The 24,062-nt window shown below is 37.5% G+C and overlaps 1 protein-coding gene across 2 annotated transcripts in view; it reads left to right on the top strand.

Moving 5' to 3' along the window:
* The window catches only part of SCFD2 (sec1 family domain containing 2), a 517,708-nt gene that overhangs the window by 96,475 nt on the left and 397,171 nt on the right, over nt 1-24,062 (top strand). The gene's annotated exons all lie outside the window — the stretch shown is intronic.

The raw sequence follows: 24,062 nt of genomic DNA, 5'->3' as shown, positions 1-24,062 counted from the left end.
GTTGATTTGGGGTGGAGAGTTCTGTAGATGCCTGTTAGGTCCACTTGGTGCAGAGTTGAGTTCAATTCCTGGATATTCTTGTTAACTGTCTGTCTCAATCTGTCTAATGTTGACAGTGGGGTGTTAAAGTCTCCCAATATTATTGTGTGGGAGTCTAAGTCTCTTTGCAGGTCTCTAAGGACTTGCTTTATGAATCTGGGTGCTCCTGTATTGGGTGCATATGTATTTAGGATAGTTAGCTCTTTTTGTTGAATCAATGCCTTTACTATTATGTAATGGCCTTCTTTGTCTCTTGATCTTTGTTGGTTTAAAGTCTGTTTTATCAGAGACTAGGATTGCAACCCCTACCTTTTTTTGTTTTCCATTTGCTTGGTAGATCTTCCTCCATCCCTTTATTTTGAGCCTCTGTGTGTCTCTGCATGTGAGATGGGTCTCCTGAATACAGCACACTGATGGGTCTTGACTCGTTATCCAATTTGCCAGTCCATGTCTTTTAATTTGAGCATTTAGCCTATTTACATTTAAGGTTAATATTGTTATGTATGAACTTGATCCTTGCAGTTAGATCTCAGACTGCTGTGCTAGCAATGAGGGAGGCTCCATGGGCATGGGACCCTCTGAGCCAGGTGGGGGATATAGTCTCCTGGTGTGCCGTTTGCTAAGACCCTTGGTAAAGCTCAGTATTAGGGTGAGAGTGACCCGATTTTCCAGGTGTTGTCTGTCATGGTTTCCCTTGGCTAGGAAAAGGAATTCCCTACCCCCTTGTGCTTCCCAGGTGAGGCGATATTTCGCCCTGCTTTGGCTCTTGCTCATTGGGCTGCACCCAGTGTCCTGCACCGACTGTCTGACATGTCCCAGTGAGATGAACCTGGTACCTCAGTTGGAAATGCAGAAATCAGCCATCTTCTGTGTTGCTCAGACTGGAAGCTGGAGGCTAGAGCTGTTCCTATTTGGCCATCTTGGCGCTCCCCCTTCTTTTCAGCCCAGAATTTCATATCCAGCCAAAAATGCTTCATAAGAGAAGGAGAAATAAAATTCTTTACAGAGAAGGAAATGCTCAGAGATTTTGTTACCAACAGGCCTGCCTTACAAGAGCTCCTGAAGGAAACTAGTAACACGGAAAGGATCAACCGGTACCATCCACCATAAAAACATGCCAAATTGTAAAGACCATCGACGTTTTGAAGGAACTGCATCCAGTAATGGGCAAAATAACCAGCTAGCATCATAATGGTAGGATCAGTTTCACACATAACAATGTTAACCTTAAATGTAAATGGGCTAAATGCCCCAATTAAAAGACATAGACTGGCAAATTGGATAAAGAGTCAGGACCCATTGGTGTACAGTATTCAGGAGACCCATCTCACATGCAAAAACATACATAGGCTCAAAATAATAGGATAGAGGAATATTTACCAAGCAATCGAAAACAGAAAATCAGACGTTGCAATTCTGTTCTCTGAAAAAAGCAGACTTTAAACCAACAATGATCAAAAGAGACAAAGAAGGGCATTGCATAATGGTAGAGGAATCAATGCAACAGGAAGAGCTAACTATCCTAAATATATATGTACCCAATACAGGAGCACCCAGATTCATAAAGCAAGTTCTTAGAGACCTACAAAGAGACTTAGACTCCCAGACAATAATAGTGGGAGACTTTAACATGCCACTTTCAATGTTACACAGATCAACAGGACAGAAAATTAACAAGGATATTCTGGAGTTGAAATCAGCTCTGGACCAAGTGGACGTAATAGACATCTACAGAACTCTCCACCCCAAATCAACAGAGTATACTTTCTTCTTAGCACTACATCACACTTGTTCTAAAATTGACCATATAATTGGAAGTAAAACATTCCTCAAAAAATGCAAAAGAACAGAAATAATAAGAAACAGTCTCTCAGACTACAGTATGATCGAATTGGAACTCAGGATTAAGAAACTTGCTTATGACCACACAACTACATGGAAATTGAACAACCTCCTCCTGAACGACTGCTGGGTAAATAAGGAAATAAAGGCAGAAATAATGATGTTCTTTGAAACCAATGAGAGCAAAGATACAATGTACCAGAATCTCTGGGACACATTTAAAGCAGTGTGTAGAGGGAAATTTATAGCACTAAATGCCCACAAGAGAAAGCAGGAAAGATCTAAAATTGACACCCTGACATCACATTCAAAAGAACTGGAGAAGCAGCAGCTAACAAATTAAAAATCTAGCAGAAGGCAAGAAGTAACTAAGATTAGAGCAGAACTGAAGGAGATAGAGACAAGAAAAACTCTTCAAAAAAATCAATGAATCCAGGAGCTGGTTTTTTAAAAAGATTAAAAAAACAGATAGACTGCCAGCCAGACTAATAAGAAAAGAGAGAAGGATCAAATTGATGCAATAAAAAATGATAAAGGAGATATCACCACCAATCCCACAGAAATACAAACTACCATTGGATAACACTATAAACACCTCTATGCAAATAAATAAACTAGAAAATCTAGAAGAAATGGATATGTTCCTGGAAACATACCTGCTTCCAAGACTAAACCAGGAAGAAGTAGAATCCCTGAATAGACCAATAACAAGTCCTGAAATTGAGTCAGCAATTAATAGCCTACCAACTAAAAAAAGTCCAGGACCAGACAGATTCACAGCCGACTTCTACCAGAGGTACAAAGAAGAGCTGGTACCATTCCTTCTGAAACTATTGCAATCAATAAAAAAAAGAGAGAATCCTCCCCAACTCATTTTATGAGGCCAGCATCATCCTGATACCAAAACCTGGTAGAGATACAACAAATTTTAAACCAATATTCCTGATGAACATTGATGTGAAAATCCTCAGTAAAATACTGGGAAACTGAATCCAGTAGCACATCCAAAAGCTTATCCACCATGATCAAGTCAGCTTCATCCGAGGAATGCAAGGCTAGTTCAACATATGCAAATGAATAAACATAATCCATCACATAAACAGAACCAATGACAAAAGCTACATGATCATCTCAATAGATGCAGAAAATGCCTTCGACAAAATTCAGCAGCACTTCATGATAAAAACTCTCAATAAACTAGGTATTGATGGAACGTTTCTCAAAATAATAAGAGTTATTGATGACAAACCCACAGCCAATATCATACTGTATGGGCAGAAACTGGAAGCATTTCCTTTGAAAACCAGCACAAGCCAAGTATGCCCTATCTCACCACTCCTGTTCAACATAGTATTGGAAGTTCTGGCCAGGGTAATCAGACAAGAGAAAGAAATAAAGTGTATTCAGTTAGGAAGAGAGGAAGTCAAATTGTCTCTGTCTACAGATGACATGATTGTATATTTAGAAAACTCTATCATCTCAGCCCAAAATCTCCTTAAGCAGATAAACAACTTCAAGAAAGTCTCATGATACAAAGTCAAAGCAAAATCACAAGCATTCCTATATACCAGTAACAGACAAACAGAGCCATATCACAAGTGAACTCCCATTCACAATAGCTACAAAGAGAATACAATAACTAGGAATTCAACTTACAAGGGATATGAAGGACCTCTTCAAGGAGAACAAAAACCATGGCTCAAGGAAATCAGAGAGGACACAAACAAATGGAAAATATTCCATGCTTATGGATAGGATGAATTAATACTGTGAAAACGATCATACTGCTCAAAGTAATTTATAGATTGAGTGCTATCCCCATCAAGCTACCGTTGACTTTCTTCACAGAATTGGAAAAAAATGACTTTAAATTTCATATGGAACCAAAAAAGAGTGTGCATAGCCAAGACAAGTGTAAGCTAAGCAAAAAGAACAAAGCTGGAGGCATCACACTACTGACTTCAAACTATACTACAAGGCTACAGTAACCAAAACAGCATGGTACTAGTACCAAAACAGATATATAGACCAGCGGAATAGAACAGAGGCCTCAGATATAACACCACACATCTACAACCATCTGATCTTTAACAAACCTGACAAAAACGAGCAATGGGGAAAGGATTCCCTATTTTATAAATGATGTTGGGAAAACTGATTAGCTGTATGCAGAAAGCAGAAACTGAATTCCTTCCTTATGCCTTATACAAAAATCAACTCACGATGGATTAAAGACTTAAACATAATACGTAAAACCATAAAAACAATAGAAGAAAACCTAGGCAACATCATTCAGGATATAGGCAAGGGCAAAGACTTCATGACTAAAACTCCAAAAGCAATGGCAACAAAAGCCCAAATAGAGAAACGGGATCCAATTAAACTAAAGAGCTTCTGCACAGCAAAGAAAAACTATCATCAGAGTTAACAGGCAACCTACAGAATGGGAGGAAATTTTTGCAATCTATCTATCTGACAAAGGGCTAATATAAATAATCTACAAAGAACTTAAACAAATTTACTAGAAAAAGCAAACAACCCCATCAAAAAGTGGGCAAAGGATATTAATAGACACTTCTCAAAAGAAGACATTTATGCAGCCAACAAACATATGACCAAATGCTCATCATCACTGGTCATCAGAGAAATGCAAATCAAAACTACAATGATATACCATCTCACGCCAATTAGAAGGTGATCATTAAAAAATCAGGAAACAACAGATGCTGGAAAGGATGTGGAACGCTTTTACGCTGTTGGTGGGAGTGTAAATTAGTTCAATCATTGTGGAAGACAGTGTGGTGATTCCTTAAGGATCTAGAACTAGAAATACCATTTGACCCAGGGTTACCATTACCAGGTATATACCCAAAGGATTATAAATTATTCTACTATAAAGATACACGCACATGCATGTGTATTGTGGCACTGGTGACGATAGCAAACACTTGGAAACAAACCAAATGCCCATCAGTTATACACTGGATAAAGAAAACCATAATTCTCAGCAAACTAACACAAAAACAGAAAACCGAACACCACACATTCTTAGTCATAAGTGGGAGTTGAACAATTAAAACACATGGACACAGGGAGGGGACCATCACACACTGGGGCCTGTCGGGGAGTTGGGGGCTGGGGGAGGGATAGCATTAGGAGAAATACTAATGTAGATGACGGGTTGATGGGTGCAGCAAACCACTATGACACGTGTATCCCTGTGTAACAAACCTGCACGTTCTGCACATATACCCCAAAACGCAAAGTATAATTTTTTTTTAAAGAGTGAGCATTCCTGCCATATACCAGATTTTAGGGAAAAAGCTTTTAGTTGTTCACCATTGATTATGATGTTAGCACTGAATTTTTCATAAGTGCTCTTTGTTAGGTTGAGGATCTTTCTTTCTATATGTAAACCATTAAGAGGTTTTATCAAGAAAGGATGTTGAACTTTAGCAAATGTTTTTTCGCATCATTTGAGATGATCATGAGGTTTTTATCTTTCATTCTGTTATTGTGATATATTATAGTATATGATTTGCATATGTCATTTTATTTTATTTTACTTTAACGTCTGGGGTACATTTGCAGGAATGCAGGTTTATTACATGGGTAAACTTGTGCCATGGTGGTTTGCTGCACCTGTCAACCTATCACTTAGGTATTATGCCCAGCATGCATTAGCTATTTTTCTTGATGTTCTTCCTCCCCCTGCTTCCCCTCGCCCTACTGACCCCAGTGTGTGTTGTTCCCCTTGCTGTGTCCATGTGTTCTCATTGTTCTGCTGCCACTTATAAGTGGGAACATGCAGTGTTTGGTTTTCTGAGGATAATGTCTTCCAGCTCCATCCATGTCCCTGCAAAAGACATGATCTTATTCCTTTTTATGGCTGCATAATATTCCATGGTGTGTCTGTACCACATTTTCTTTTTTCTTTTTTTTTGATTAGTAAATTTATATTTACTTTTTTATTTTTTATTTTACTTTAAATTCTGGGATACATGTGCAGAATGTGCAGGTTTGTTACATAGGTATTCATGTGCCGTTGTGGTTTGTTGCACCTATCAATTTGTCTTCTAGGTTTTAAGCCCCACATATATTATGTATTTGTCCTAATGCTCTCCCTCCCCTCCCCACCAACCCCTGACAGGCCCCGGTGTATGATGTTCCCCACAACATTTTCTTTATCCAGTCTATCATCGATGGACATTTGGTTGATTCCATGTCTTTGCTCTTGTGAATAGTGTTGCAATGAACATCCACATGCATGTATCTTTACAATAGAATGATTTATATTCCTTTGGGTATATACCCAGTAATGTGATTGCTGGGTCAAATGGTATTTCTGGTTCTAGGTCTTTGAGGAATTGCCACACTGCCTTCCACAATGGTTGAACTAATTTACACTCCCACCAAGAGTGTAAAAGTGTTCCCTTTTTCTGTGCAGCCTCACTAACATCTGTTGTTTTTGACTTTTTAATAATTGCCATTCTACTGGCATGAGATTGTATCTCATTGTGGTTTTGATTTGCATTTCTCTAATAATCAGGGATGATGAGCTTTTATTCATATGTTTGTTGGCTGCACGTATGTCTTCTTTTGAGAAACGTCTGTTAATGTGTTTTGCCTTCTTTTTAATGCAGTTGTTTGTTTTTTTCTTGTAAATTTGTTTAATTTCCTTGTAGACTCTATACATTAGACCTTTGCCAGATAGATAGATTGCAAAAATTTTCTCTCATTCTGTAGATTGTCTGTTTGCTCTGATGATAGTTACTTTTGCTGTGCAGAAGCTCTTTAGTTTAATTAGATCCCATTTGTCTATTTTTGCTTTTGTTGCAATTGCTTTTGACGTTTTCATCATGAAATCTTTCCCCATGCCTATATGCTGAATGGTATTGCCTAGATTTTCTTCTATGGTTTTTATAGTTTTGAGTCTTTAATTCATTTAGAGTTAATTTTTATATAAGGCATAAGGAAGTGGTCCAGTTTCAGTTTTCTGCATATGGCTAGCCAGTTTTCCCAGCACCATTTGTTAAATAGGGAATCCTTTTCCCATTGCTTGGTTTTGTCAGGTTTGTCAAATCATCAGCTACTTGCAGATGTGTGGTCTTATTTCCGAGTTGTCTATTCTTTTCTACTGGTCTATGTGTCTGTTTTGGTACCACTATCATGCTGTTTTGGTTACTGTAGCCTTGTAGTATAGTTTGAAGTTGGGTGGCGTGATGCCTCCAGCTTTGTTCTTTTTGCTTAAGATTGTCTTGGCTATATGGGCTCTTTTTTGGTTCCATATGAATTTTAAAATAGTTTTTCTTTTCTAATTCTATGAAGAATATCAATGGTAGTTTAATGGGAATAGCACTGAATCTGTAGATTACTTTGGATAGTATAGTCATTTTCATGATATTGATTCTCCCTATCCATGAGCATGGAATGTTTTTCCATTCGTTTGTGTCCTCTGATTTCCTTGAGCACTGGTTTGTAGTTTTCCTTGAAGAGGTCCTTCGCTTCCCTAGTTAGCTATATTTCTAGTTATTTTATTCTCTTTGTAGCAGTTGTAAATGGGAGTTCATTTATGATTTGGCTTTCTGCTTGTCTGTTGTTAGTGTAAAAGAATGCTTATGAGTTTTGATTTGCATATGTTAAGGTAACCTTACATGCCAGGGATAAATTTCACTTTTTCATGATGTATAATCTTTATGATGTTTTCTTGAATTTGTTTGCTAATATTTTATTAGGGATTTTTACATCAATGTGTATCAGAGATATTGACCTCCAGTTCTGTTTTCTTGCAGTGTCTTTAGTTTAGGTATTAAGGAGATACTGTCCTTATAAAATATATTGGGAAGTATTCCCTTTAGCTCTAATTTTTTTGTGTGGGCTTAAGAGGTATTGGTAATAATTCTTCCTTGACTCATAGAATTCAGCCATGAAGCCATCTAGTTCTGGGCTTTTCTTTGTTGGAAGGTTTTAAATTTCGTTTCAGTCTCTTTGTTTGTTATTGGTCTGTTCAAACTTTCAATTGCTTATTATTCAATTTTGCTATCTTACGTATCTTAAGAAATTTATCAGTTTCCTCTAGGTTATTCAACTTGTTGACATATAATTGTTCATAATAGTACCTTATGATTCCTTTAGTTTCTGAAGTGTCTGTAGTAGTGTCTCTACTTTCATTTGTGATTTTATTTATTTTTGTCTTCTCTTTTTTTTCTGAATTAATCTAGCTAGGCATTTGTCAATTTTGTTTATTTTTCCATCTTTTTAAAAATTATTTTCCATGGTTTTTCTGTTCTGTATTTATTTCTATTCTGATCTTTATTATTTCCTTCTTTCTGCTAACTTTGGATTTAGTTTGTTCTAGGCTATTTATTTGGCATCTTCTTTTTGAGATAGGTGTTTATTGCTATAAACTCTCCCCTTAGAACTGCTATTGCTTCACCTATAGGGTAAGATATATTTTGTTTCCATTGTTGTTTGTCTCAAAATATTTTTAAATTTGTCTTTTGATTTCTTTCTTGACCAATGTTTGTGTAGGAGCATATTGTGTAATTTTCGCATATTTGCGATTTTTTTTTCAATATTTCTCCTATTACTGATTTCTGGTTTCTCACCATTGTGGTTAGAAACAATGCTTGATATGATTGTGATCTTCTTAAATTTCTTAAGACTTGTACTGTGGCCTCACATACAGTGTATCTTGGAGAATGTTTTATGTGTGCTAAAGAATATTATTCTGTTGCCGTTAGATGGAAAGTTCTATATAAATCTGTTAGGTCCATTTGGTCTAAAGAGCAGTTCAAGTCCAATATTTCCTTATTAATTTTTGATGTGGTTGACTTACCCATTGTTCAAACGGGAGTATTGAACTCTTATTATTGTATTGCTACCTTTTATTCTTCATGACTGTTAATATTTGTTTTATATATTTAGGTGTTCCAATGTTGGGTGCATATTATATATTTACAATTGTTATATCCTCTTGATGAATTGATCTCTTTAACATTAAATATTAACCTTTGTCTCTTGTGACAGTTTTTGACTTGAAGTCTATTTTATCTAAGTATAGCTCCTCTTGCTTTTCTTTTTTTTTTTTTTTTTTGGTTACTTTTTACAGGAAATATCTTCTTCCTTCCCTTTGCTTTCAGCCTAACTGTGTCGATAAAGCTAAAATGAGTCTTTTATGGGCAGCATAGAGTTTGATCTTGTTGTAGTTGTTGTTTTCCATTCAGCCACTCTATATCTTCTGATTGGTGACTTTAATCTGTTTATATTTATATTTAAGATTATTATTGATAGGCAAGGGTTTACTATTGCCATTCTGTTAATTGTTTTCTGGTTGTTTTTTAGATCATTTTTCTTTTTTTCCTCTCTTATTGTTTGCTTCTGTGATTTAGTAGTTTTCTTTAGTACTAAGCTTTGATTCCTTTTCTTTTTCTCATTTGTGTATCTATCATAGTTTTCTGCTCTGTGGTTATCTTTTATCTTGAGGCTTACATAAAACATCTTGCTGTCATAATAGACCATTTGTTTTTTGTTTTTGTTTTTGTTTTTTTTGAGAAGAGTTTCACTCTTGTTGCCCAGGCTGGAGTGCAATGGTGCCATCCCAGCTCACTGCAGCCTCTGTCTCCCAGGTTCAAGCAATTCTCCTGCCTCAGCCTCCCGAGTAGCTGAGATTACAAGTGCCTGCCACCACACCTGGCTAAGTTTTTGTATTTTTATTAGAGACAGGATTTCACCACATTGGTCAGATTGGTCTTGAACTCCTGACCTCAAGGGATCCACCTGCCTTGGCCTCCCAAAGTGCTGGGATTACAGGCATGAGTCACTACGCCCAGTCAGACCATTTGTTTTAACTTAACTTTGGTCACATAAAAGTAGTCTGGACTTTTACTCCTCACCCCCCACAATTTATATTTTTGATGTCAGAATTTGCATCTTTTAATGTTGTGTATTTCTTAACAAGTTGGTGTAACTATTTTTGTTTTTGAACATTTTGACTTTTAACTTTCATAGTAGAAATTTCAAGTATTTACCACCATTATAGTAATGGCGTATTTTGAATTTGAATTATTTACCTCTGCCAGTGAGTTTTATACTTTGATATGTTTTTGTGATAGTAATTGTCCTTTCACTTCCAGTTGAAGAACTTTCCTAAGCATTTCTTGTGAGGCTGATTTAGTAATGATGAATTCCCTCAGCTTTTGCTTATCTGGGGAAAATTTTATTTCTCCTTCATTCCTGAAGGAAAGCTTTGCTGGGTGTAGTATTCTTTGCTAACAGGTTTTCTTTTTTTTTTTTTTTTTCCATTTTTTTTCCTTCCAGCATTTTGAACATATCATCCCATTAGCTCCTTGCCTGTAAGGTTTCTGTTTAGAAATTCACTGGTAATCTAACGGGGATTCCCTTATATGTCACTTGATTCTTTTCTTTTGTTGCTTTTACAATTGTTTTTGTTTTCGTAGTGTGCCTTGCTTAGGTCCTTTTTAGATTGAACCTTTCTGGGGACTTTGTATCATGGATCTAGATGTCCAAATCTTTGCTAAGACTTGAGAGGTTTTCAGTAATTATTTCATCAAATAAGCTTCTCTGCTTTTCTCCATTTCTCCATTGCTTATCCTTCTGGAATTACCATAATGAGAATATTTATATGCTGCATGCTACTCTACCCACAGGCTTTCTAAACTCTAAAAATATTTCTAAAAATATTTTTTCTTTTGTTTCCTCTGACTGATTTATTTCAAAAGAACTGTCTTCAAGTTCACAGATTCTTTCTTCTGCTTGATCTGGTCTGCTGTTGAAGCTCTCAATTATTTCTTTACATTTTTTATATTTTATTATTATTTTAGAGACAGGGTCTTGCTGTGTTGCCCAGGCTGGTCTTGAACTCTTGGGCTCAAGCAATCCTCCTGCCTTGGCCTCCCAAAGTGGTGGGATTATAGGCATGACCTACCATGCCCAGCCCAATTATATTTTTTTAATTCTCTGCAGCTCCAAGATTTCTGTTTGGTCCTTTTTTATGATTTTTATCTCTGTTGAATTTTTGATTCAGATCATGAATTATTTTCTGGTTTAATTGAATTGTCTATTTGTATTCTCTTTTATCTTGCTAAGTCTCTTTAAGATTATTATTTTGAATTTCTTTTTAGGCAATTCATAAATTTCCATTTTTTTTTTGGAAGTCAATTATTGGAGAACAATTGTGTTCCTTTGGTGGTGTCATGTTTACCTGCTTTTTACATGTTTTTGTGTCCCTATGGTGATGTCTGTGTATCTGGTGGAATGGTTGTCTCTTCCCAATTTATAGAGTGGGTTTTGTAGGGAAAGACTTCTACCTGCAGGTTAGTTTTAGGGTGTTACTTGTGCAGGGTGCATTGACTCTGGTTCTGGGCGGGTACAGACTCTCTGTGTAGCTTCTTCAGCTGTGATCAGTGTGTCAGTGATGATCATAGGTGTCTCAGTGGCCTAGGCTGCAGGAGTTTTTGGCAACAGTGGTGGCACTGTAGGTTAGGATTCCCAGTGGTAAGGGTAGGGGTTTTTCTGTTCCTTTTTTTCCCACAGTTCGGAGAGTTAGCTGAGCGTATCCTTCCTGGTGCCAGGTCTGACATGGTCCACAGGCAGCGATAGTGGTACTGCGTTCTAGGGCACAGGTGGTTGGAGTGGCTATGGAGCTGGGGTTCAGAGCTCAGTGTTTTGCTGAACTACTGTGACACCTGTGATGTGGGCACAGGTTCACTAACTGAAGCACAGGTAGATGAAGCTCTCCCACAAAGTTGGGGATTGAGTCTGAGGCACTCCCCAGTAGCTTAGACCCAGGGAACAGGTTTATGTCTGTGACTCTGGTCCTAGGGATCAGGGCACAGAGCTGGCATGGCACCAGGGGAGAAAGGGTGTTCTAGAAGGTCAGACCCTGGGGAGCAGAGCACATCTGAAATTTGGATTCCAGAGCCAACAGGGCACAGTAGCTACTCAGGCACTAGGATAGAGAGGATACCACATAGTGGTGACTCTGGACTTTGGGATGCTGGGACATGGTAGTGACATCGGCTCTGTGAGGCCAAGTGCAGTAGCACCAAGGGCCCAGGAATGGGGGCACACAACTGTGGCTGTGTTTCAGGGTTCAAGGAGCAGGGCAGCAATGACTCAGCTTCACAGAGAGACAGGGTACCTCAACATCTCAGACTTCAAAGGGCTAGTCCACATCCAGGAGGTGGGGTGCTGTGGCTGTTTGGCCCAGAGAGGGGTGCCACAGCTCAGCCAAAGCTCTGTTTCCCTTGGGACAGGGTACCACATTATCTCAGGTGCCTGGGAGCATAGCTGCTCTGCTGGGCCAGGGACCTGGTTTCCTTTATCAGCTAGGGAGCATGGGGTATATGACTACTCTGCTGTGCGGGAGCTCCAGGTCCTTGGGGAGTGAGGTACTGGGAGATGGTGGACCTCTACTGGGACCAGGTTCTAGGTTCCAAAGGCTGGGATGCTGGGGGGCCCTGTGGTTTTGCTGAAGTCTGGATTCCAGTCCTTGGGGGTTAGAACATGTACCTACTCTGCTGGGCTAGGGTTTTGTGTCCCTGAGAGGCTGGATGCTGCATCAGCTTAGGTACCAGGGTACATGGCTGTTCCACTAGGCTGAAGCTCAGATTTCTGGGGGTCAAGGCACCAGATTGGCTCAGGTGCCAGGAGTGTGGGTATTCCCCTGGGTGAGGCTCTTAGTGGCTTGGGAATGGGGCACACACTGCAGGAGCTGGGATCCAGGAGATGGAGTGCCCCTTAGGGAGCTTTACCTCAGCGGGGTGCAAGCTTCAGTGGTTTGGCTAGGGAATGGTCTGCTTCTGTGTATGTGAATATGGTACAGTGATGGCAGAGCCTCAGGGATGATGGGATGCAGTGGCTACTCTTCCCCCAGAGAAGGATGCACTCTAGTAGAGGCTCTAGTTTCAAGATGGTACTGTGCAAAGCACCTTGCGCCACAGGGTTGTGGGGAGGTGGTGGGTGGTGGGACAGAATGTGGGTTCTTTTTCTGAAGTAGTACAGTCATGTGAACTCCAGGAAGCTCCCTAACTGGGTTCATGACCTGTGAGGACTGCAGTGTTCTCTGGTAGCAAAGATTGCAGATATCTACAGTGGTGATGGGGGCTGCTGGAGGCCTCCAGCTTACTCTTTCCCCTCAAGGAGAAGTCCATTCTGGTTCTGAGCAGATCCCAGACAGGGGAATGGGGAGGTGAAGGCAAGGTGTTTCTTTATGTGCCATCCTCTGAGTTTTTGTGCCCCACATAGTTTCCACCACTCCTTTGCCGTACTGTACTTCAGCACTCTCCTTTAGTCATTCTGCTTGAAATGTAGTTTTTTTTTTATTGTTTTGGTTCTTTTTTGTTGGGGAGATGAACGTTAGGCAACTCTAGTCAGCCATCTTGCTTATCAGTCTTCTCAAATTTTCTCAATATAAGGGATCCTCAACATGATAATATGGCTAGCAGCTTTTAAATCCTGAGAGAATAATATGGGGAGAAGGCCCATGGCTGTAGATGGGAATTTATTTAGAGGTACCCCTAAGAGCAGAAATTCCTTTCCAAGTCAGAGTGGATCCACCAAGAAAATGGTTTCCCTGGCGGCTTGGTAATTTGCCCCTGCAAAACAGAGGTAATCTACCTATTATCTGCCATGATATCTGCTGAGTTTATAAATGTTGAGGCACTGTTTAAATTAGCCTCAAGAAGGCTGCATTTCCAAAGAAAGCTAAACCGTAAATGTTTCTGGTGGTTTTATATTTCACTGTTTTGTATAACTTCGGAGAGAGCTATTTATTTTCTGTTCATGACTCCGGATCCTGCAGCAGTTGTACCTTATTCCATAGTAGCCTTGAAATAGATTTTTCAGCAGATTTCTGAATTTTAAACCCATTTGATTGAGTTGATTCATATAATTAAAGTGCTCTTTTCACATCAATTTCTTATTCTACCTTTGTAATGCTGTAGAGCTAAAAAAATTGTGTAACAAGAAACCTATGCTACTTAAAGGATGTCCCAGAAAACCTTCAGTATTTATGGTGCTATTAAAATGGATATCAATTCCCAGCTGGGCTTTATCCAACTTTCACTATACGGTTGGCTGTATATATAGTCCTCCAAATCCCTGTGGGAGAAGATTTATAATTCCTTCCCTCTTCCCCCTTTATTAAGTTGTTTCAGTATCTGATAGTCATTATGAGCAGGATTTTTTTTCTTATGGCTGACTTAAATATGCATGTTAACCATACTTCTTTCTCATTTAAACCTCATTGAGGTAAGAAGTAAGGAGTTGTTATTTCTCTTCTATTTCTTTATCTGTTGAAAGACAATGCTTTGTGAGTTATACAAATAGTGATAGTAATAAAGTCAAATTTCCCAGAGAAAAAGATACATCTGTCTGTTCTACATGAGACATACTGTTTTGTGTCAGAACATAGACAATATTTCAAAAGTTATACTAGCACAAGCTTCTAGAAAATTCAGATGACAACATATATAAAATAAAAAATGAATGTACACTTCCTGTCTTCCCTGCCCCCACCATCCTGTTCTTCAAAGTGACCTTTTTTCTTAAATTGGTGTCTTGCCTTTCCAACTTTTTTCTATATAATAAGGTAAGAAAGTAAGTAGATAAACAAATAAGCAAACAATAAAAAAAGGTACATATTAATAGTATGGCAATGTGGCAATGTGGTTTCTCTTGTGATTTTCTTTTTCTTTCACTCATTAGACTTTTGTCTACCCAGCATAAAATACCATGAAGAAAACTTATCAGTCATACATTACATTATGCATGTAATGCGCCATTACATGCATATTTTAAAATTATTTTAAGTTATGTTAAAGCAAATGTAACTGGCCAACATGGTGAAACCCTGTCTCTACTTAAAAAAAAGAAAAATACAAAAATTAGCTGGGTGTGGTGGTGGGCACCTGTAATCCCAGCTTCTTGGGAGACTGAGGCATGAGAATCACTTGAACCTGGGAGGCATAGGTTGCAGTGAGCTGAGATTGCACCATTGCACTCCAGCCTGGCTACAAACTGAGACTCTACCTTAAAAAAAAAAAGTAAAATGTGTGAGGATATTGGTACAACCATGGAAAACTGACAGTATCAAGTAAAACTGGTATTCACCCACCCAGTAGTTCCATACCTGTGTATATATCCAATAGAAACAAATGATTATGTCCACTGAAAGGCATATAGCATCAGATTATGTCCACTGAATGTTCATAGCATCAGTATTTATGATGGCCCCAGACTCTAAAACCTAAATATGTTTTAACAGTAGAATTGATAAGGAAACTGTTATGGTCATATAGAGTAGTAAAACACAGAAACAAACAAACAAAAAATGAGATTTTGGAACAAAAGAAGCCAGACAAGAAAAAATACACATGTAGGATTCCATTTATATTAAGTTTAAAACTAGACAAATAGTAGTCTGTTGTGTTTACCTTTAGGAGGAGATTATTGACTGGGTAAGTATACAAGGCAGTCTTCTAGAGTGCTTGACATGTTCTATACCTTGCTCTGGTTGGTGAGTACATGGATATATACATATGTAAAATTTATTTGAACCGTATACTTAAGGTTCACGTGCTTTATGTAGGTTATACTCCTCACTATTCACCGCTATTATCCCTGAGGCTTCTGAGGCTGGAGTAGCTCATGCTTTTTCTTCTGGGCAGGTAGCTCCTTCTGTGGTCAGAGCCCTTTCACATATTCCAAGCAAAGTCTCTTATGGAGGTGGGAGTTGTTTTTTGTTGTTTGTTTTTCTCCATAAATTCATACTCATCCATCACTCTTTTACTATCTAGAAATTTATTCTTCATTAAATTAAAAAAAACACACATGATGATAGTTTTACTATATTAAAAAAAACAGAGCTCAATTATTGCTGAATTTACTTGAATATTATCATTTCTGTTGTTTTTTCATTTCCTGGTATAGCTAAGTACAGTTATGTCTTTTAGCTGGAAATTTTGTTCAGCTGAAATTCTAATATGTATAGATATATAAAATCTTTTTTATTTGGGTATGGGGTTTCTTTTTAGGCTAATAAAAATGTTTTGAAATTATATCGCACTGATGGTTGTACAACTCTGTGAATATACCAAAAATCACTGAATTGTATATTTTAAGGGGGGAATTTTATAGTATGTAAGTTATATCTCAATAAAGCTGTTTTAAAAAAGGCCTTTGGATATTAAAGATATCATTGTGAAAATAAAATATTTAGCCAAAAACTTCAGCCAGTAGTTTAAAGATAAATCAAGAAAATCTTCTAAAATGTAGGAACAAAGGAGAGAGAAGAGAATATAGAAAGAAATGTAGAAGAAAAGATCAGAGAAAAGGCAAACATACAGAAGCAATCTAGAAGGCCCATGAACTATTAATAGTTTCAAAAGGCAGAGAGCAATTAGCATGAAAGAATGTGAAACTTTCCCAAAATACAGAAGAAAACTGTATTCAAATTAAATAGGTTTATTGAGAAGCAAGTAGAAAGAATTAAAAAACCTCATAACAAACCTGTACCTCTACCCCTGAACCTAAAATAAAAGTTTGACAAAGCTCTAAATTAGACACAATCACTGTGAATCTTCAAAGTACAGGAGAATGGAATTGTTACACAGTTTATGGTGTTGTAAACACTACTGATTGATTTTGAACTTTTAGAATCAAACTACAGAAAAAGCACAAAATACTTTAGTAAAACCATAATTTATTATGGTTATAGAATGAAATAGAAATGCTATCAATCTTGACCAGGAAAAATACAAATACTGATGATTTAAAAGGTGAAAGAGTGAAAGAAGAAATAAAGAGAAGGGCAAGGGACTTAATATCCTCTACTAAGAACATGGACACGTATAAGATGTTGCTGAGTTGACAGAACAACAGAAAGCTAAAATATATAATGTTAAGTTCCAGAGATAACCAACAGGTGAGGGGAAAAGGTGTTGAAATCTTTTGTCTGCTTATAGACTATTTCGGTGATCTTCTTGAGTGCATTTCTACCCCTTTTTATTCCTTTTTATCATTCTGATGCATCTCCTGCGGAACCAATATAAACACATGTGCTCAGGGTAGCCTCTTGTCTTTTGCACATTATTTACGGAACTTGTAAGCCATCTGGCATACTCAAGATTCTGTTTCTCTTGTGTCAGCTGTTGAATTAACATTTGAGGTTTTCTTTCATGGTGCTGTGTACTAACCAATAGTTTAATCTTAGTAAAGTTCCCACCCCTGTCTATATATCAGCATGGTTATTTTTTGCTATGATATATATGCATTTCTGAAAAACTTGGGTTTTGCATCACATACTAGGAATCAGGGCTTATGGTATCAGCAGGAGCCCATTCAAAAATCTATGCAACCTTGTAATCAGAGCACTTACAAAAACGTTAAGACTCTTGATAAAAATATTAGCACAGTTAAAAAGACATGCTAAATTTCTATAAATCAGTGTTACAGCATATATGGAACTTTCTGTGAGCAAAAGAGTTTACAGTAGCTCATTGGAAGGTGTAAGAGGAGTTGAGGTTGTTTAGGAAGTCAAAAGCAAAATGCATTGGAGATCAGGTCAAATCAAACAGGAATCACTTTCAAAACAGGGCGCATGGCCAGCAGATCCAAGAGGAAAAGCAAGGATGAATGGGCGCTTCATAGGGTACTCAATTCCTCTTGTAGCTTAGTGTGTTCAGTTGTGCTCATTTACTTTGTGTTTAGCTACTGTCTTTGGTAGCACAAAATATTAAAATAATGGGGAAAAAAATCTCACATGAACAGGTGTGACTTTTGAATAATATTGACATAATTCCTGTTTGCCAGTTGTGTATGAACTGATAAACCAGAGTTTTAGCAGAATATATTATATTTAAGTATTCTAATATACATTGCCTTTATTATATTAGAAAATGATTGAAAAGGAGAAAAATGAAATGCTGACATGAGATTTCTAAGAATGCATGTCTTAAAACATATACATCTGTTTATTCAAATTCTACCCACTGGATTTTCATTCATCTTTGCAGAATTGAATGAATAAAAAACAGGCAATGATGATATGACTGTTTCTTATGTCAAGGGTTTTACAGTTTTTTATTTGCTAAATATGCTATTCTAGACAAAATTTCATTGTTTCTTTTCTTTTCTTTTTTTTTTTTTTTCAGAGTTTCCCTCTGAGTCAGAGTTTCCAGCCCAGGCTGGAGTGCAATGTCACAGTCTTGGCTCACTGCAACCTCTGTCTCCTGGGCTCAGACAATTCTTGTGCCTCAGTCTCCTGAGTAGCTGGGATTACAGGCATATGATACTATGCCTGGCTAATTTTTGTACTTCCAGTAGAATGGGGTTTCGCCATGTTGTTCAGACTTGTCTCAAACTCCTGGCCTCAAGTAATATGCCTACCTCAACCTCCCAAAGTGCTGGGATTACAGGGGTGAGCCACTGCGCCCGGCCTCTAGACAAAATTTTATGTGATGGTTGCTTTTTCCCATCATAACAGTTTTGCCATTAAACCAAATCTGACAGAATGACTGTGATAAAATAGTCATTGTTTTAAGAGTGCCAATAAAGAATTATATATGTGTAAATATTTTAAATATATTTTACCTGCCAGAAAACAGATTGAGAAATCTGTAATTTGTCAAGTATGTGCAGTAATTGGAAGAATAGCCTCTGATGTGGTTAGGCTTTGTGTCCCCACCCAAATCTCATTTTGAATTATAATCCCCATAATCCCCAGGGAGAGACCAGGTGGAGTTAATTGTATCATGGGGGCAGTTTCCCTGATGCTGTACTGGTGATAGTGAGTGAGTTCTCACAAGATATGATGGTTTTATGAGGGGCTGTTGCCTCTTTGCTACTCATTTTCCTCTCTCCTCCCACCTTGTGAAGATGGACATATTTGCTTCCCTTCTGCCATGATTGTAAGTTTCCTGAGCCCTCCTCAGTCATGCAGAACTGTGAGACCATTAAACCTCTTTCCTTTATAAATTACCTAGTCTCGGGTATTTCTTTATAACAGTGTGAGAATGGACTAATACAGCTTCATAATGCATTTGAATTCAGTTGAATTCAATATCTTAAGAATCACAGAGAATATTGACATAATATTAAATCCTTTTGTTTTCTAAATCTGTAACCTTTTACCCGAGATAAATTTATATTTTAATAACAGTTTTGAAAATGTATAGAATTGATGTTTGATGAAGTTTTGTGCTTTTCTCTTAGCTAAATTGAAACCAAAAGCTTGTTTCTCTTTCTTAAAAGTGAAATAAGGGCCAGGTATGGTGGCTTACACCTGTAATCCCAGCACTTTGGGAGGTGGGAGGATTGCTTGAGGCCAGGAGTTTGATACTAACCTGGGCAACATAACGAGACCTTGCATCTATAAAGAAAAAAAAAAAAAAAGAAGAAGAAAAAGAAAGCCTAACTGAAAATCACATTTCAAAAAGTTGCTATATATTTATACAGTCTTAATATGAAATAACCTTTGTTTTATGGCTTTTAAAATGTGTTGTAAAGCCTTGTGGGTTGACATTTTTAGATAACCATGTGTATCTGTCTGTCAAGGGTTTTGTTCTGTCCATTAGTTTTTCAACACTTGTCTAGTTGCTTGCTGTTTTAGTTTATATAAACCAAGAAATTTTACTTCAGTGGTTAGTCAATTAGTTGATTTCCATTTGCTTTTGGTAAGGTTATGGTTAAATTTAAAATTTTTTTAAATGTCACTGGCCTTTTTTTTTTTTTTTTTGGAGCATCTGTGTGAATTACTTTTTTCCTTAAGTTCCAGTTAGCCTCTCAGGGATTTTTAGGAAAAAAAAATCTGCTGTCATGATTTATACCTAATGAAGGATTAGTGGCATGAGTGTGTAAAAACGGACATACAAAGGGGAATAGAACAGACTAGAAAAGGTGAATAACTACTAAATCCACAAGGAATATGAGGTAGTGTGGTGTTGATATTTTCTATTAGAAGATATACTCATTTGTTCCTTTAGATCACATGCCATATATGAGAAGGTGACATTACATAAACATGGTAGTTGAGTCTGGGTCTCAGCTAGGAAATGCTGATTGGATAAAAAATTTGACTTTTTTTTTTTTTTTTTGAGATGGAGGCTCGCTCTGTCACCCAGGCTGGAGTGCGGTGACACGATCTTAGCTCACTACAACTGCCACTTCCCAGGTTCAAGTGATTCTTCTGCCTCAGCCTCCTGAGTAGCTGGGACTACAAGTGAGCACCACCATGCCCAGCTAACTTTTCTATTTCTTTCTTTTTTATTTATTTATTATTTATTTATTTATTTTGAGACGGAGTCTCACTCTGCCTGCCAGGCTGGAGTGTAGTGGTGCGATCTCGGCTCACTGCAACCTCCACCTCCCGGGTTCAAGTGATTCTCCTGCCTCAGCCTCCCGAGTAGCTGGGACTACAGGTGCCTACCATCAAGCCCGGCTAATTTTTTTGTATTTTTAATACAGATGAGGTTTCAGCGTGTTAGCTGGGATGGTCTCGATCTCCTGACCTTGTGATCCGCCCGCCTTGGCCTCCCAAACCCAAAGTGTTGGGATTACAGGTGTGAGCCACCGCGCCAGGCCTGGACTGTGTTTTTTAATCAAAGACACTTTTATCTTTAAAATGAACATACGGTTATTACAATAGAAATCTGAGCCGATCCTCTGATGGCTTCCTCTGGTGATTCCCATTTCCTGGAGTCTCTCTAAAACATAGTTACAGTACAAATGAATTGTATATATTTTGAATCTATTTAATTCTTCTTCTTTCAGTTAAGGAGATGGGGTTGGAGAGGTAGGCAGTTTTCATATCATGTAGAGCCTTTCACACCTTCCAGATATTTTGTATTTTTCTTTAGCAGTGCTTATCACTATCATGATTAAGTAACTCTTTGTATGGTCATTAAATGAATGTTTGTCTTGATAGACTAAGTTCTGTGTGTTTAGGAGCGACACTGCCATCACCTGCAGTACAGTGTTTATATAAATAAATGGAGCTCATGGCAATTTCTTTTTTTTTTTTTTTTTTTTTTTTTTTTTGAGATGGAGTCTGCTTCTGTGGCTCAGGCTGGAGTGCAGTGGCCCGATCTCGGCTCACTACAAGCTCCGCCTCCCAGGTTCACACCATTCTCCTGCCTCAGCCTCCCGAGTAGCTGGGACTACAGGTGCCTACCATCAAGCCCGGCTAATTTTTTTGTATTTTTAATACAGATGAGGTTTCAGCGTGTTAGCTGGGATGGTCTCGATCTCCTGACCTTGTGATCCGCCCGCCTTGGCCTCCCAAACCCAAAGTGTTGGGATTACAGGTGTGAGCCACCGCGCCAGGCCTGGACTGTGTTTTTTAATCAAAGACACTTTTATCTTTAAAATGAACATACGGTTATTACAATAGAAATCTGAGCCGATCCTCTGATGGCTTCCTCTGGTGATTCCCATTTCCTGGAGTCTCTCTAAAACATAGTTACAGTACAAATGAATTGTATATATTTTGAATCTATTTAATTCTTCTTCTTTCAGTTAAGGAGATGGGGTTGGAGAGGTAGGCAGTTTTCATATCATGTAGAGCCTTTCACACCTTCCAGATATTTTGTATTTTTCTTTAGCAGTGCTTATCACTATCATGATTAAGTAACTCTTTGTATGGTCATTAAATGAATGTTTGTCTTGATAGACTAAGTTCTGTGTGTTTAGGAGCGACACTGCCATCACCTGCAGTACAGTGTTTATATAAATAAATGGAGCTCATGGCAATTTCTTAAGTTTCTTAAGTTTGAAACCATTTTATGTGAAAATTTGTTTAATATAATAGGTGTCAGAGAATATCATTTCTTAAGAATGTTAATCATTTGCACAAAAGGTCCCCATCCCTTAAGAGAGAATGACATGTAAGAGGCTGAATTAATTAGGAGATCATCAAGGAGTTGTTTTCTTTATTTGTTGGCTACAAACGTAGGGATTTTTGTCTGGATTTGTTCACAGATTTATTCCTAGAAACAGGAATAGTGCCTGTTACAGAAATATATATTGAATCAATGAATCAATAAAAGTGCATGACATTCACAACTCAGTAATAAGAAAACAAACAACCTAATTAAAAAATGAGCAAAAGATTTGACCAGCCACTTCAGCAAAATAGATATAGGATGGCAAAAAACACACGTGAAAAGGTGCTTAACATCATTAGTCATTAGGAAAATGAAATTTAAAATCACAATGAGATACTGCTACACATCTGTTAGAATGGCTAAAATAAAAATAGCTAACAAAACCAAGGGTTGGTGAAGTTGTAAAACAACTAAAACTCTCATATGTTGCTGGTGGTACAGCCCACTTTGGAAATCAGTTTGCCAAATTCTTATAAAATTAAACATGCACTTAAACTAAATACTGCATGTTCTCACTTACAAGTGGGAGCTAAATGATGGAAACACATGGACACAAAGAGGGGAACGGCTGATATTGGAGCTTACTTGTGGGTGGAGGGTAGGAGAAAGGAGAGAATCAGAAAAAATAACTAGTAGCTACTAGACGTAGTACCTGGGTGACAAAATATTCTGTACCACAAATCCCCATGACATGAGTTTACCTATATAACAAACCTGCACATGTACCTCTAAACCTAAAATAAAAATTAAAAAAGTAACTAAATGGGACTATAAATGTAGATGTGGATCAGTACCAAGAAGTTTTTTTTTTTTTTCACAAACCCCTAAGTGTCTGATTTCCACTCAAGTCTTTTAAACTCGTTTTATGTTGCTGCATAGCAGCGGTCTTCTATTTTCCACTTTTTAGTGTACCTAAAAAGCATGAACCCTGCATTTCAATGGACTGTATCATATGCTTTTTTGCTAAAAAAACTTTTTCATCAAACACAATTATATTGTTCAGTTTTGTTGTAAACTTAACATAAGATGCACTGTTGATATGCTTTCTGATATGTTTGAGAAGAGTGATAAAATAAAGCTTAAAAACTAAAAAAGAATTAAAAGTAAGCAGATACTTAGCATCTGAACTAGAAACCTACTCCTAGAAATTTGCCTAAAGGAAAATGAGACATATGTATACACACACATACACACACAAAAACCTGTACACAGATGTTTGTGAAGGCTTTATGCATAATTTCTAAAAAATTGAAAACAACCTAAATACTCATTAACTAGTGAATAGATAAATAAATGGCTAAACTATGATGCATCCACACAATGAAATATCACTCAGCAAGAAAAAGAAAAAGCAGCAACATGGATGAATCTCAAATACATTATGATTCATCGAAAGAAACCAAACTCAAATGGCTACATACTATGTGATTCCATTTATTCGACACTCTAGAAAGGCAAAACTGAGATGGAAAGCAGATAAACACAGATAAGTGTTCGTCAACCAACAGGGCTGGAATTGGGGAAAGTGAATGGACTACCAAGAAGGGGAGCTGTTTGGAATGATGGGAATGTTCTGTATTTTGACTGTGACAGAGTTATCCAACCATATCCATTTGTCAACATTCGTAGAACTGTACACTAGAAAAGGGTGAATGTTACTGTATTTAGAAAATACCTTAATAAACCTGATAAAGAAATCAGAGTATTTATGAGGTCTTTTTTCTATGAGTACTTGAGCAAGCAAATTTTTAGCTTGCTGCTTTGAGAATCGGGAGCAAACCCATGCTTTACCAAGGGACCAAAGAAACTCATGAGACTCACCCTCCTACTTATCATTCCCACTGTTCTTTTTCTTTAAATGCTTACCCTGATAAACTGGTAAAGAAGAACTTAAACATTCTTAATCTCTTCAAAAAATTAATGAAAAGATAGAAAGATATGTTGTAGGCTTTTGAGTTTCATGTGGCAAGGTCTTTACTTTTAGCAAAAACCATTTATTAAGTAGTATCTGCCATTTAGCACTGGGTAAGACATTGTGTTCTTAGCACGTCGGGCAGGGCTAATAGACACAGCACAAGCCTCGTTTGCTACCTCAAGGAGTTGCCATGAGAATCAGTAAAGGGTGTGTTTGTGTAAGCATTGTGTAAATTGCTAAATAAATGCAGGTGGTTTCATTGCCAAATATTTAAAAACCTAGGTATAACAAGCAAATAAACTTGGATTTCAGTATCAAAGAACAACCCACAAACATGGCGTGGGTGAAACATAGGAATGAAT

This window comes from Colobus angolensis, unplaced genomic scaffold (genome assembly GCF_000951035.1).
Source record: "Colobus angolensis palliatus isolate OR3802 unplaced genomic scaffold, Cang.pa_1.0 Scaffold473, whole genome shotgun sequence".
Taxonomy (NCBI): domain Eukaryota; kingdom Metazoa; phylum Chordata; class Mammalia; order Primates; family Cercopithecidae; genus Colobus; species Colobus angolensis.
This window is presented reverse-complemented; position numbering and strand designations above follow the sequence as displayed.